This window comes from Protopterus annectens, chromosome 9.part0 (genome assembly GCF_019279795.1).
Source record: "Protopterus annectens isolate FY-2018-M chromosome 9.part0, PAN1.0, whole genome shotgun sequence".
Lineage (NCBI taxonomy): Eukaryota > Metazoa > Chordata > Ceratodontiformes > Protopteridae > Protopterus > Protopterus annectens.
Genome location: NC_056743.1, coordinates 1,670,127,126 through 1,670,140,582, shown reverse-complemented (window position 1 = coordinate 1,670,140,582; position 13,457 = coordinate 1,670,127,126).

The following is a 13,457-nucleotide window of genomic DNA, read 5'->3' as shown; positions in this document are numbered from 1 at the left end:
CCAGGTTACACAAAACACTACTCTTTCTGAATTACAATTAAATTTATCTTTAATCCTAAAATTCCTCTTATTAATTTGGAACACATCTTCTTCCTTTATATATTTGCAAAAATGGCACATGCCACATTTACTCATATACCCACTCCTTTTCATTGCTCCACTATTAAACCTTTCAAATGAGTTTTTTAGACTCCTTCCCCTCCTAAATACTATTATTGGGCTTGCATCTATGAATTATCTCAAGTTCTTCTCCTGTTTCAAAATAATCCAATTCTTCACTAGAACATTCTTTATATCCATACTATCAATAGTAAAATTAGATATGAAGGACATACTATAATTCGTTTCATTTCTGTCTTCTATCACAATGGATCCATCTATTGCTGTTTGATCCTGTATATGCTCATCAGTTAATAGGGGTGAATAAAAATTCCTTTCTCTCTTGTTCACTACTTCATTAATGATATCATTAACCAACTTCATTGGATAACCTCTTCTTAGAAACATATTTTTCAAACAATCACATTCATTAATGAAGTCATCCATATTTGATACAATACGAGCTCCTCAAACTAATTGCCCCTTAACTATGGCTTTCTTCTGTTTATATGGATGGATACTACTATAATGTAGTAATGAGTTTGAATATATAATTTTTCTGTAAATCTTAGATAAAAATTGTCATATTTTCATAATCTTTACATAATAAAACATCTAAGTAAGAAATTTCCTGTAAATTAGCATTCCAAGTAAATTCCAGGAACTGTGTAGTGGACCCTATATAATCCATGAGTTCCTTAATCATTTCAAACTGCACATCCCAAATCACAAAAATGGCATCCAAAAAATGACAATAATATTTGATGTAAGTGAAGAAATTGCAGGGAAATAGATATTTCTTCTCCCATTGCATTATTACAATATTGGCATACAAGCCCCCACATGCTGAGCCCATAGCAACCCCTTCTTGATGTAAAAAAATCTCATTATTAAATAAGATAAAATTATTCCTCAATACCATTTCCATAAGTTGACAGTATAATAAAACCTCAAACTGTTTAACTTTTTTATCATAAAGAAACTCTGTGAACCATTCAAGTCCTATATTATGAGGAATGATGGAATGAAGGTCTTTTATATCAATAGTAAGAAATATGTAAGATTCCTTAAATGGAATGTTACTAACTGATCTTAAAAAACTCCACAAATCCTTACATATATGTGTCTCGCAACATATCAAATGTTTAAGCTTGGAGTCCAGTTATTTTGCTAGGGGTTGTGTAATGGACCCTTTAGAATCAACTATTGGGTGCATGGGGGGCTGTGCCAAGTCTTTATGTAGTTTTGGTAAACCAAGCATAATGGGAATTCTTGGATGTGTAGCCGAAAGATAATTTAGTGTATCAATTGATACTGTACCCTCTATAAATAAATCTTGTAATTCATTATTGATCTTGCGGTGTGCACCATTTAATTCATTAAGGGATGATTTTAAATACCCTTTACCATTCAAAATAAATAACATTTTTCTATTATAATCTTCTATATTTATTAGAACAATGTCACCCCCTTTATCAGGTTTCAAAATTCTTATTTTATCTAAAAACATATTAATCTCTTTAATAGTATCTACTTCCTTTTTTGTGGTCTCATCAATACTTCTATGTTGGGACAATGTATTACTTATATCAATTTCACACATCATTTCAAATAATAATACCATAGGATGCAATAGTGGGTTGTAGGTACTAGAAATTGCCAAAGGGTTAATTGTTTGGTTAGATACAGAATTTTGAAACAATATTCTAAAATTCAACTTGCGGGTGAATAGTTTCAAATCCATTAAAATGTTACCTATGTCACTACGTTGTCAGGGTACAAAACCCAAACCTTTTGAAAACACATCACAGTAACTAGTACTTATATTAATCGCAGAGAAATTATAAACCTTAAAATCTCCAACAGTAGTAGATAAAATTAAGCACTCGGGTAGTAGATGGTCCTGATGTCCTGCTGGTATCTCAACTCATTTTGCATTGTCATCTTCAATCTCCTGTATGTCTACTTCCTGTTGTTCTATCCTCTGCTGTAGGTATTCCTCCCACTCACACTCTCCCCCCCTCTGCCAAGGGTTTCTCTGAAACTGGGGAACAGGGTAACTCTCCTTTTCTAGTGGGCCCATCCCGTTCTTCAAACGTTCTGAACGTCTTAATTGTGGGTACTCTTCTTCATCTAAAAAATGCTCTTCTTGATCTATGTGAGAGTAATGGTTAGAAGCACCATTGTTATCAGCCATATCAATTTCATTAAACTATTACCCCATTCTTGTGAGGGTGGGATGTTAGGGTACACTAGACAATTACTATATTCATTTATATCTCTGTTTAATTTTTTCAACTTTCTTGCTTTAATATTACTAGCTAACTGATCAATATTTTCATACATTTTAATGTGTTCATTTTTAAAATCATTGTATTGTTTATGAGAACATATAACATTATCTAATTCAGTAACCGACTGAAGTAATTCATCAATTAAAATGTTGTTATGCTTAATTACTAAATTCATATAGTCAAATCCGTGTTGATCAAACATGGCAGTTAATTTCTTAAAAAAACAGAATCAGCTTTTAAGCTGTTTGGATAACGCCACATCCTTAAGCCCTTTGGCACCACCTTTTATTTTTATGCATTCATGTAAATACACATTGTCTAATTGTAGGCATTTTATTTTAGTTAAATAATAGTCACATTCTTCCAATAGGTAATGTAAGCTTCAGATCCTGGAACCAGTCCTACAAGGCTGCCCATTATTGAGTGTTACAGTTGTTGTAAGCCAGTCTTTCAGTAATGGAGCTCCAACAGAAGTTAATCCAACTGATTCCACTTGCATGGATCACTGACCACACGGGATAGAGCTGCTGCATGTAGATTCCAAGGGAATGGACTCCGTTAGTCCTTTCCCACTAGTAGACGCTTGTTGCAAATGGGAATGTAAATTACAATCGCTTAACGTATTCTGTAAGTTAGAAGACGCTATATTCCCTTCACTCATCGTGCAGGAATGGCATCTTGCATCATCAGGGGGCATAACCAAAAACGAGTCAACCTTGTGTGAGAGATTATGCACTAAGTTAGTTAGATCCACCACAGCTTGCTGAGGAAGGCTAAAATCAGAGCTTTTGGTTGTCAGCTCCACTGAGTCATTCAAGATTTCCTCGGATGCCATCACAAACAAACTGCTCAAGTCACAAAGAAAAACTGTTGCAAAAAACACAAAAAGGAGCGAGGAATCAAAGAACCCAGTTGTACTTTCGTACCTTGTTTAAAAATGTACCTTCATACCAGATAGTAAAGAGCCAATAATCCACTGGGTAAAAACAAAGTTTTATTCACATCAAATAGAAAGCTGGTAAGCGCTTTTGTCCTGAACCACAGAACTTCATCAGACAAATAACACCAATTACAATACATCTTATACACCATAGTTAATTAATAAAAATGATTCAACTTACGCCCCCTTAAAGGAATATTCATATTAGTGTAGAAATAATTATAAAACTGTAATGCAGGAAGTATCAACATCCAACCTAATAGCAGCCAACAAAGGCATGTATATCCAATGCCCTCATGTATATATGTACAATTTAAAAACCTAGGGTAATAAAGTATTCTTATACATTAAAATAATAAATATGACTAAATACTCTGAAAATGCAAAATATAAAAAACATACATGTGCAAGTCTATAAGTATTAGATAAAATACAGTAGTATATACAGGTACAAAATGTTAGCAACTATATGACAATACTTCATTTAAAATGTATAGATTTGCTTTTACCCAGTGGATTATCGGCTCTTTACTATCTGGTACGAATGTACATTTTTAAACAAGGTACAAAAGTACAATGAAAGTACAACTGGGTTCTTTGATTCCTTGCTGCTATTTGTGTTTTTTGTTAAAGAGAATGTACTTCTACATATTGATGTTTGCATGTGTGTATGCATATATACTTATAACGAACTCGCTCCACTGGGTGGTCCAGTTCGAACCAGCGCATCCAACTCTGACACGTCTGGCTCCATAATTTCATACCCATAGTTCCTCCACCACACCCGTGTTCAACATACACACATAGCATCCATTGTCCACTTGTTATCGCAGCTATGACACACCTCCACACATTGCCCTCTCCCGAGTGTTAGGGGTCCTACACGTATGTTGTCCCAACCCATGTATTCTCAGGCTCTCCCACCATTTAGTCCTTGAACATACCTGCCCTTGCTTGTGTAATGGTCAGATGGCCAAATAGCCTATCAATTTTTGGGAAGTCCCACCAGGGACTGCCCTCTGTATGTAAAGTAGACTTAGCAGATCAGCAATGTTACTCCCATTGGTAATATCCTGGCTGTAGTGTGAGTAGCAGTGCTTTGCTCACTCCAGACCAACTTGATATGACATACGCTGACAGCATTATATAATACTGGGTTTGCTGTTGATTCCCTTCTCATTCCTTTTGTATGCTTTATTGTTACATCATTCTTTCTTCATATATATATATGTATGTATATATATATATATATATATATATATATATATGTATACATATGTATATGTATGTGTATACATATATATATATATATATATATATATATATATATATATATATATATACACACACACACACACGTATATATATGTATATATATATATATATATATATATATATTTTATATATATATATATATATATATATATATATATATATATATATATCTGTATATACTTATATACATTTCCTATGCTGGGCACTGCTTAGACCCGCGCAAGCGCACTCAGACTTGCTTACTTGTACTTAGATGTGTTTATTGCTGCTTATTTGTGCTTACACCTGCTTACTAGTGCCGTATTCATTATGACAGTGCCACTTTGCTTGAATGATATTTAAGTTAAATATCTCATGCGATACTCTTATATCGGTTTCACAGCAAAGCGACATTCATTCCACATGGAAAATGATATGTGCTATTGTTGGGCGCGAAACGTGAATACCTGTTTGTTAGGTGGATGCTCTAAATGCTACATTATTGACATTTACATTGATTCTGCATGTTTTTCTCTATTTGAATGAATTTGATGTGTAAGCTATGCTCGGCGGAGGACAGGGACATGCAAACACGCTGCGCTTTGCTTGCACCTTCGATGTTACAGCAATTCAAATGTATAATAGAGACATGGGGAATCTAATTGGGAAAGTTCTAGGGACAGGGCTCGACATTCCACTATGTACTTGTGTGTTTATTACTTCAATTTCATTTCAATGTTCGTGGACACTCTTGTATGCTTAGCATACATTTTGTTATCCACGGACACTGAATTACTGACTTACTATTAGAGGCGGGCTCTACTAGTAGGCATAGTAGATTTTGCAACTGTCAGGGCATGTTTACGCCTCTGTAGAGCACTTGTACACACCCCCTGCACTCGCACACATTCCTGTGCACATCAAGGGTGCGGCAGCGCACCCTCATACATATTCATATGGCGGTGCTGCGCCATCTGTTGTGAGGACGCTCGGCGTAAGGCAAAAATCATCCTTGCGCCGAGCTTGAATCCTGGGGAAAGGTTTTGCACAGTATAACAACAAACAGATCTATAAGGGTTATGAAACTCAACAAAGGTGGGAGGCTGGTGGTAATGGACCAATGCATATATATTAAGAAGATGCTAGGAATTCTATATGGTGAAGCTTATGAAGAAGTGTCGTTAAATGAGCTACATATAGCGTATACGAATGTTGATGTTATATTAAACAATTTATTATTAAATTTTCAAATAACAAGGGAGGAATATAATTATTTAATTCAGACATATCCTAAAGTTCCAACCATATTTAGAACCCCCAAAATACACAAAAGCAGCAGCAACCCACCTTTGACACCTATTACAGATGCAAAGGCATCAAAAACAACCACTTTAGCTAAGTTTATTGATTTTCACTTGAACACAATTTTATCAGAATTTAACATATATTGATGGATTCCTGGGACTGTTTAAAAAAAATGAAACACGATTTATATAGGGAAAAGCTGATTATGGCAAGTATAGATGTTAAAGATTTGTTTAGCGTTATACCGCATGAAGAAGTACTTGATATGTTCTATGACTTTCTATGTAAAAAAACAACTTTAGCCTCAGTAGAATACTTATGTTTAGGACCCTTATGGAAACAGTGCTCAATAACAACTTTATTATTTTCGAGAATCAGATTTTTAAGTAAACTACAGGTGTAGCGATGGGGGCGGCATGTGCCCCCCTGTTTGCAAATATTGTCCTTGCTCAATGGGAGTTGACTCAAATGTTTACTTGCCAATGGTTTAAAGAATGTTTGTGTTTTGGAAGATTTCTTGATGACATACTTATTTGTTGGGGAGGAAATGAGTTAGAGCTGAACCAGTTTTTGAATATCTAAATAAGAACACTTCTTTTGTGTGCTTTACTATGGAACAACACAGTAATAGAATGAATTTTTTGGACATCCTTATAACCAAAGATGATTCACTGAAAAAGTTTACTACCACCATTTACAGAAAGCCCACATATTCTAACTCTCGCCTACATTTTGTAAGTGGGCACTCTGACTTTCAAAAAAGGTCTTTGGTTAAGGGGCAATGTGTGTGGTTAGCACTGATGGTCAGTGACCTAGAAATGCATATTGAAGAAAGGGAAAAGTTAAGGGGCGTGTTACTAAGGAGGGGATACCCGAACAGTTTCATTGAACTGGTTTTGTGTGAAGTTACAGAAAAGAGAGTTAAAGGACACTTTTTCCACTGTTAGGCTCAGAGGAAAGGGACAACAGCAGTCATAAAAAGGTTGATGCGGGGTCAAGGAACATAATCAAGTTTAACAGGGCCTTTATTCTGATGTACAACTTGCAGTTTTTGACATAAAAGATATTTTAAAAAATAATTGGTTTCTATTTAAAAGTGACAAAGAGGTCCTTAAAAATGTTGGTGATAGACCATGTGTCATATACAAAAAAGATGCATGTGTCAAAGATTTGTTGGAAAGAAATAAAGAGGGGAATAAACACTATACAAAAGGTAAGATGTTAAAATGTGGTCATTGTAACCAATGTGCCAATGTATTAGAAACAGAAAAAGTTTTTATTCCAAGGTATGGTACGGTTCAACTAAATTTCAAGTTAAATGTAACAGTCACACGTTGCATATGTCGCCCTTTGTCAAGGCTGTGAAAGTTTTTACATAGGGAAGACTAAGAAAGTGTTTAAAGTTTATATTTACAAACATATGTATGACATCAGGAAGGGTAATGAAAAGAATGTATTGGCTGCACATACTATCTTGAACCCAGGTCACAAGTTTAAATTTGTAGCCATTGATCAAGTAGTACCTGATAGTAATGGGGGACCAAAGGAATTGTTTCTAGAATTATAGAATTCAAGTGGCAACTTAGAGTGGATGCCACTAACCCACCCTGAATGAATGATGCAGTTTTTCTTTGCAGCTATTTAAAATGAAAATCTGAACTTTATTTTTAGGGGGAGGGTACACATGTATATTCCTGTGGCAACACAGTAACATTTTCTTATTTTAAGTACATGATTTATTTTTGTGGAAACGTATTTTGGATTGCACTTTATTTTAATTTTGAGATTGGGGCTGATGGGCTATATGCAATATGTAAATAAAGAAGTATGGTTTTAATGCATTTTATAAGGTGAAATTTAGCTATGTATAATAACAACTAAAACAACAGTGATTTTTAGGTGCATTTTGCTTTAATGACATGTGACTTAGCCTGGCTATAAAAGGAAGTGATGTACAAATAATTCTTGTTTTAATCTGAATAAGTCAAGTGTAACAACAGACAAATGTGGTAATTAAACTTTGTATCCGGTTTCACCGGCCATTGTTCGTTTTCTTTGCATGGCACATTACAAATGAGTTGGTTGTGGCTCGTGCAGAACAGTTACTGACACAAATGCTCATAGTCACACAATTGTGCTGTTCACCACCTCAATAATTCTTGGGAATAGCAACACCGATGGACATACCATGAATTCCACAAGATTAGAACTGAATCAAAGCATGTGATATGTTTGTATATATCACAGCATTGCAGCAAGTGGATGAAACAAGATGTTTGTGCCTGTGTAATCAGTATGAATTTATATTGATGTATGTCACAGAGCATTTAATGATGGTTGGTATGCACATGCACACATGTGTTATACTGCAGGTGTCACTGTGATGGTTGAATGAGAACTGTGTAGAATGTTGTTCTGCTCCAGCATAAAACACATGCTTTACTAAGCCAACAATATACATAGTATCATCCCATGTCAACAGTTCTCATGATGCATATTACTATAGCTGTTATGGAAGGAATCAATACATTATCACACATTGCAGATTGTAATGCTCTTTTTTACGCCTACCATACATCAATACCTCAACACCGCATTGACATGTGAAATGATCATAGAGACATAGGACACTACTAAGCTAACAGCCAACATCACATAAAATGCTATCCATTATTATACTGCTTAAACCAAACTCCTTATATCTATATAATGGAAGATAGTAAGGCTATGAGAATATGTGTGTATTTGTTTGATTGCATTACATACTGTCTCTGTACATATGTGACTTGCAACTCCCCATTCCAGAATTGGCAAAGGGATATCCAGTGGTTTGAAGATGGCTTGTAATGGGTCATAGAAGGACTCTATCTCATGATGTGTGTGTGTGCATCTTTGAGATGAGGACATCTGCCTCTCCTCTGCAGGAAGGATGTCATGTCATGTAGCCAGAGGGAAAAGGAGATGTTGGATACATGGAGCTATGTTAAAGGTTCAGCTAAGTGGTAGTGAAATGGAAAGCAATACATACAATGACCATAATGTTCCACCAACCACACACACACACAGCAACAACAGAATGAGTCTGATTTGAACATTACACTTGTGTAGATATACAAGCTGAATTCCATATTATGTAACACTAGTACCTCCACATATGTCTGACTTTAACACTGTGACATTGCACTTTATACAGTATGATAGCATCCCTGTATGCTGAAAAGAGAAGAGTTAAGAGGAGTGTATAACATGCATTTGGAGTCACATTTTGATGTTAAATTGTCTCTAAAATACAATTTGAGTGTATACACACTCAAGTTGCCTGCTATCAGGCATAGTACTTAATGTTACTGCCACAGAACAAGTTTGACTTGAATACTGTCAGAGTACACTTCATGCAGGATGAAATCATCAGTGTATGTTACAAGAAGATATTTGGAGGAGTGTCTGACACAGCTGTGGACTCATATGATGTAAAATTGTCACCATACTGATTGTTGACTGAACATACACCCAAGTTGACTGCAGTGAGTCTACAACTACCACCTATCTACAGAACACAGTACTTAATGCAAACACCACAGCACAGGTCTGGTGTTCATAGTGTCAGACAATACTTCATAGCTGAAGACATCAGTAGTGTCTGGTGAGAAGAATATGGTAGTAGGGGTATCTCACATGCTGTTCTAAAATGGTCTCTAAAATGTGAGCTGAGCAGAAACACACATAAGTTGAAAATAATAAGACTAGAACCCCTATGTGTCTGCAGGTTGCAATACTTAATGCAAGCATCACAGCACAAGCTGGCTTTCATAGTGTCAGACAAAACGTTATAGCTGATGATATTAGCAGTGTCTGGTAAGAGGAAGATGGTAGTGGGAGTGTCTCACAAGCTATTCTGAAATGGTTTGTAGAATGTGAAATAAATGAAACTACACACATACACCAGTTAGCTGAAGTGAAACTAGAACCCTTACCTAACTATCTATAGAACACAGTATTTAACACAAGAGGCACAGCACAGGTATGGCCTCCATACTATTAGACATCATTTTATAGCTGTTGACATCAGAGGTGTATGTTTGTGAGAAGATGTTGGGAGGTTTGCATAAAATGGCTGTGTAGTCATGCAAAATTTTTATTCTCAATGGGACTTGATTGCCGAGAGTATGATACAGACTCATATTTCTTTGAGTTTGCACACACCAGTTGGCTGCAATGAGATTATAACCCCTACTTAACTAGTTACAGTGTGCTACATAGTCAAAATCCTGCATAGTTGTAGCTCTCTCCTCAGGTGTATGGAGGAAATGTATGTGGCCACTGGCATGTTGTAGCATAGAATTCAGAAATTGATACAGGATCCTGGATGCCGATGCCTGTGACACCCCCATGTTGGTCTCAGAAAGATTCCTAAATGCCATACATACCTTAGTTTCCACAGGTATTGGTTTCCCCCAGTTTGTGCTTGTTCTCAGTTGAGGATGACAGAGGTTGCATAGTTCCTGTAGTGTGCCTCTATCCACCCTGCAGTGCTCTACAATTCCCACCTCATGTAGACCATGAAAAGGTAAACAGGGTCTAAACACCCTTCTCCTTCTTGGCTGAGGCCTATTAGCAGCAGCAGCTGCAAAGACTTGGACCTGTTGCACATACACATGTATAAAAGCAACAGCAGCCCCTAACATTGTTTCTATGTAGAGTAGTTTCACTGGCTGTATTCCTGCAGGTTTTGGAATTCGAGGCCAAAGCCTGCACTGAGTGTACATGATTGTTTTATAGCTTGCTGAATAGCTCCTCATCTTGGATTGATTAATTACTGTACAGTTCATCTGCTAATGCTGTAATTTGCATGCCACAGTATTTACAGTGTTTATATGGCTCTGTGAGCCATGTCAAGCTACTTACTAAATGCAGTTTGGCACACTACTGCTGTGTAGGCTTTATTGAATCCAGCTCACAGTGTTATCCATAAAATATTTCTTATATATTTTAAGGATTTTAATATTCTTAATGTTTTACTTAACATATCATTGATGTGGGATACAATCATACTTTATATAATTTTCTGCCACAGATGACCTGTAACAATAATTAACCCTATATACAAGCAACAGACTATTTATCTACCATTTCTTCAGTTGCACTAGGTATGTAGATATTAAACTTCCCTTATAAGGAATGTACTCTAATCATGTCAGAAGAGACCAAGGTACCATACAGAATGTTTTAGTTCCTAAAAGAAATATTTTTAATTAAAGACATTTTCATAACATCTTATATCACTACAGAAACAAGATAAAGATAGATTGAAAACAGACTCTATTATACAGTTCTTCTCCATTGACTAAGTGACTAGTGGGTGGCTACCTGGAGGGAGTGTTGGAAGCATGTAGGAGGAAGGAATAACTCTCCATAATTTATAGGAGCCACAGCTAGGCAGGAAGAAAAGGAACAGTTTGCCAAGAATAAAACCAAAGGAGCAACATAGTTAGCCCTCTTTCCCAGATGCCAGAAGAAGTGAACCTTTCAGCACAGTGGACTAATTCACTTCACTCATGACCAGGATAAGGATTGTTTGAGCAAGAAATTTCAACTAGGCCAATGTAGGTATGTTGACAATAATTAATTCATTAAATTAATTGCATAATTTGGATGATTGAATGGGTAACCTGAAATTCCCTCCGGGGGTTCCACCTGTGTCTCTCTTGGACAGGTGCAATGGGTGCTCATTTTAATGTCTGCTTGAACCAGACATCCTTGGGAACATGGGTTGAACCTGGCTATGCTTGTAAGAAATCTGGGGCCATTAGCCTAGTAACCTCCTATGATACTATAAGGATATGGCATTAAAATTGTAAAGAAGGATATGGCATTAAAATTGTAAAGAAGGATTTGTACAGAAAGGGAGAGCTGTACTGTAATTAATATCTTGTTATACTTTATAATGACTCATCACTCTAGAGAATTTGAGTTAATCCAAAGCTAGATATACATGGAAATTAATAGGCTGTTGAACAGATTTAACGCATGCTTGTGGGATTTTAACTCATTCCCTCCATTGGAGCACTGGAAGTTTGCACTATAACTTCCAATGGGCAGAACCTACATTTTTTGCTTGAATCCAGTTCTGTCCTCACATTTCAAACAAATTTTCATATCTGTTGAATCACAGAGGTTCTGAAGAACTGTAAATGGTAAACTATTCAGTGAAAACTATTTTTATTGTAGTATTCTTTAGATTCTAGGTCTTAAACGGTATGTTGTAAGTTACGGGAAACATAACTATTAAATTTGTAATATTTTGTAAACAAAGTAGAATATTTCAGCAACCACTCAAATTACACATATACTGTCAGCAGCGTTTTGTTCATCCAGCTGAAAACTTTCATAGGTACGGAGCTCTATGTGTGCTCCTTGGTTGTCTAGATATTTAGAAATTTATAGCAATATAAATAAATACTATATGAACAACAATTAATATCTCCTTACCTGCACTAGACAGAGATTAAATATCAAAATAGTTGTGTTTGCCATTGTGTAAGCTTAAAATGAAATATTTAATTACTTTGCATGTAGCATGGTTTTGGAATTATTAATACAAATATAAACAAGAAATATTTGATGCCTAGAGGCGTCAGTAGGATGTAACTGCCAAAACTCCTGGAGGTGTCACCCAGCTAAAAAATGTTCCATGAGTTCCCTAGCCGAGATGGCTTCAGGCAAATTCAGTGCAATTTACACTGAACAAGATATTTAGTAGGCCCATGGACTAATGAATAGCCTTGCTGTCCTCATCCCTCATTAGACCAATAATAGAGTACAATGCACCATTTGGCATGTACTTCACCAGGCACTTACAGCAGGTGGACAAACATCAGAGGTTCCTCACAAAGAAAATACAGGGTGTAAACATCATGTCCTATGCAGATAGACTAAAAGTCTTATCCCATTACTCAGTCTCCTACTGATTATTAGATTATTAAGGGTTGACCTATGCCTGACCTACAGGGAACTGACAAATCTAACCCTAATAGAGCTGGTACACATCGACAAATCAAGCAGCACAAGGGTCACCCAATCTAGGGATCTAAACATAGTCAGCAACTCAAGCAAGAACATGCTGGAGAGACAGATATGTGCCTTAAAATTTATCATTTCTTTGGAACAAGCATCCTATTCATGTTAAGCAGAGTCTTTCCCTGGCCGTCTTCAAATGCAGTTTGAATCAATGGATGGAGACTTGCAAATGCACAGCTGGTGTAGCACCTATGTCCCTAATGGACAGGGGCAATCTGTAAGATACACAAGGCACAGGCACAAACCCCTGCCATCTTCTTGTGCTTTGGGGCTGTATATTGTGTAAAATCAGATTATTGGCTAGGCTCTTAAGGGCTCTTAGGTTCATAAGTTCATAGGTTCATACTAGGCTATCTGCCCTGGGGCAATTATAAGCCTAGCCCGATTCTGTATGGCTTATGCCACCCCTTGATGTGAGTATACTGTGCCCTTTTTTAGGTTTAGTTTACTGTGCCTCTGTCTACTACTGACACGGGAGTAATCCCTGG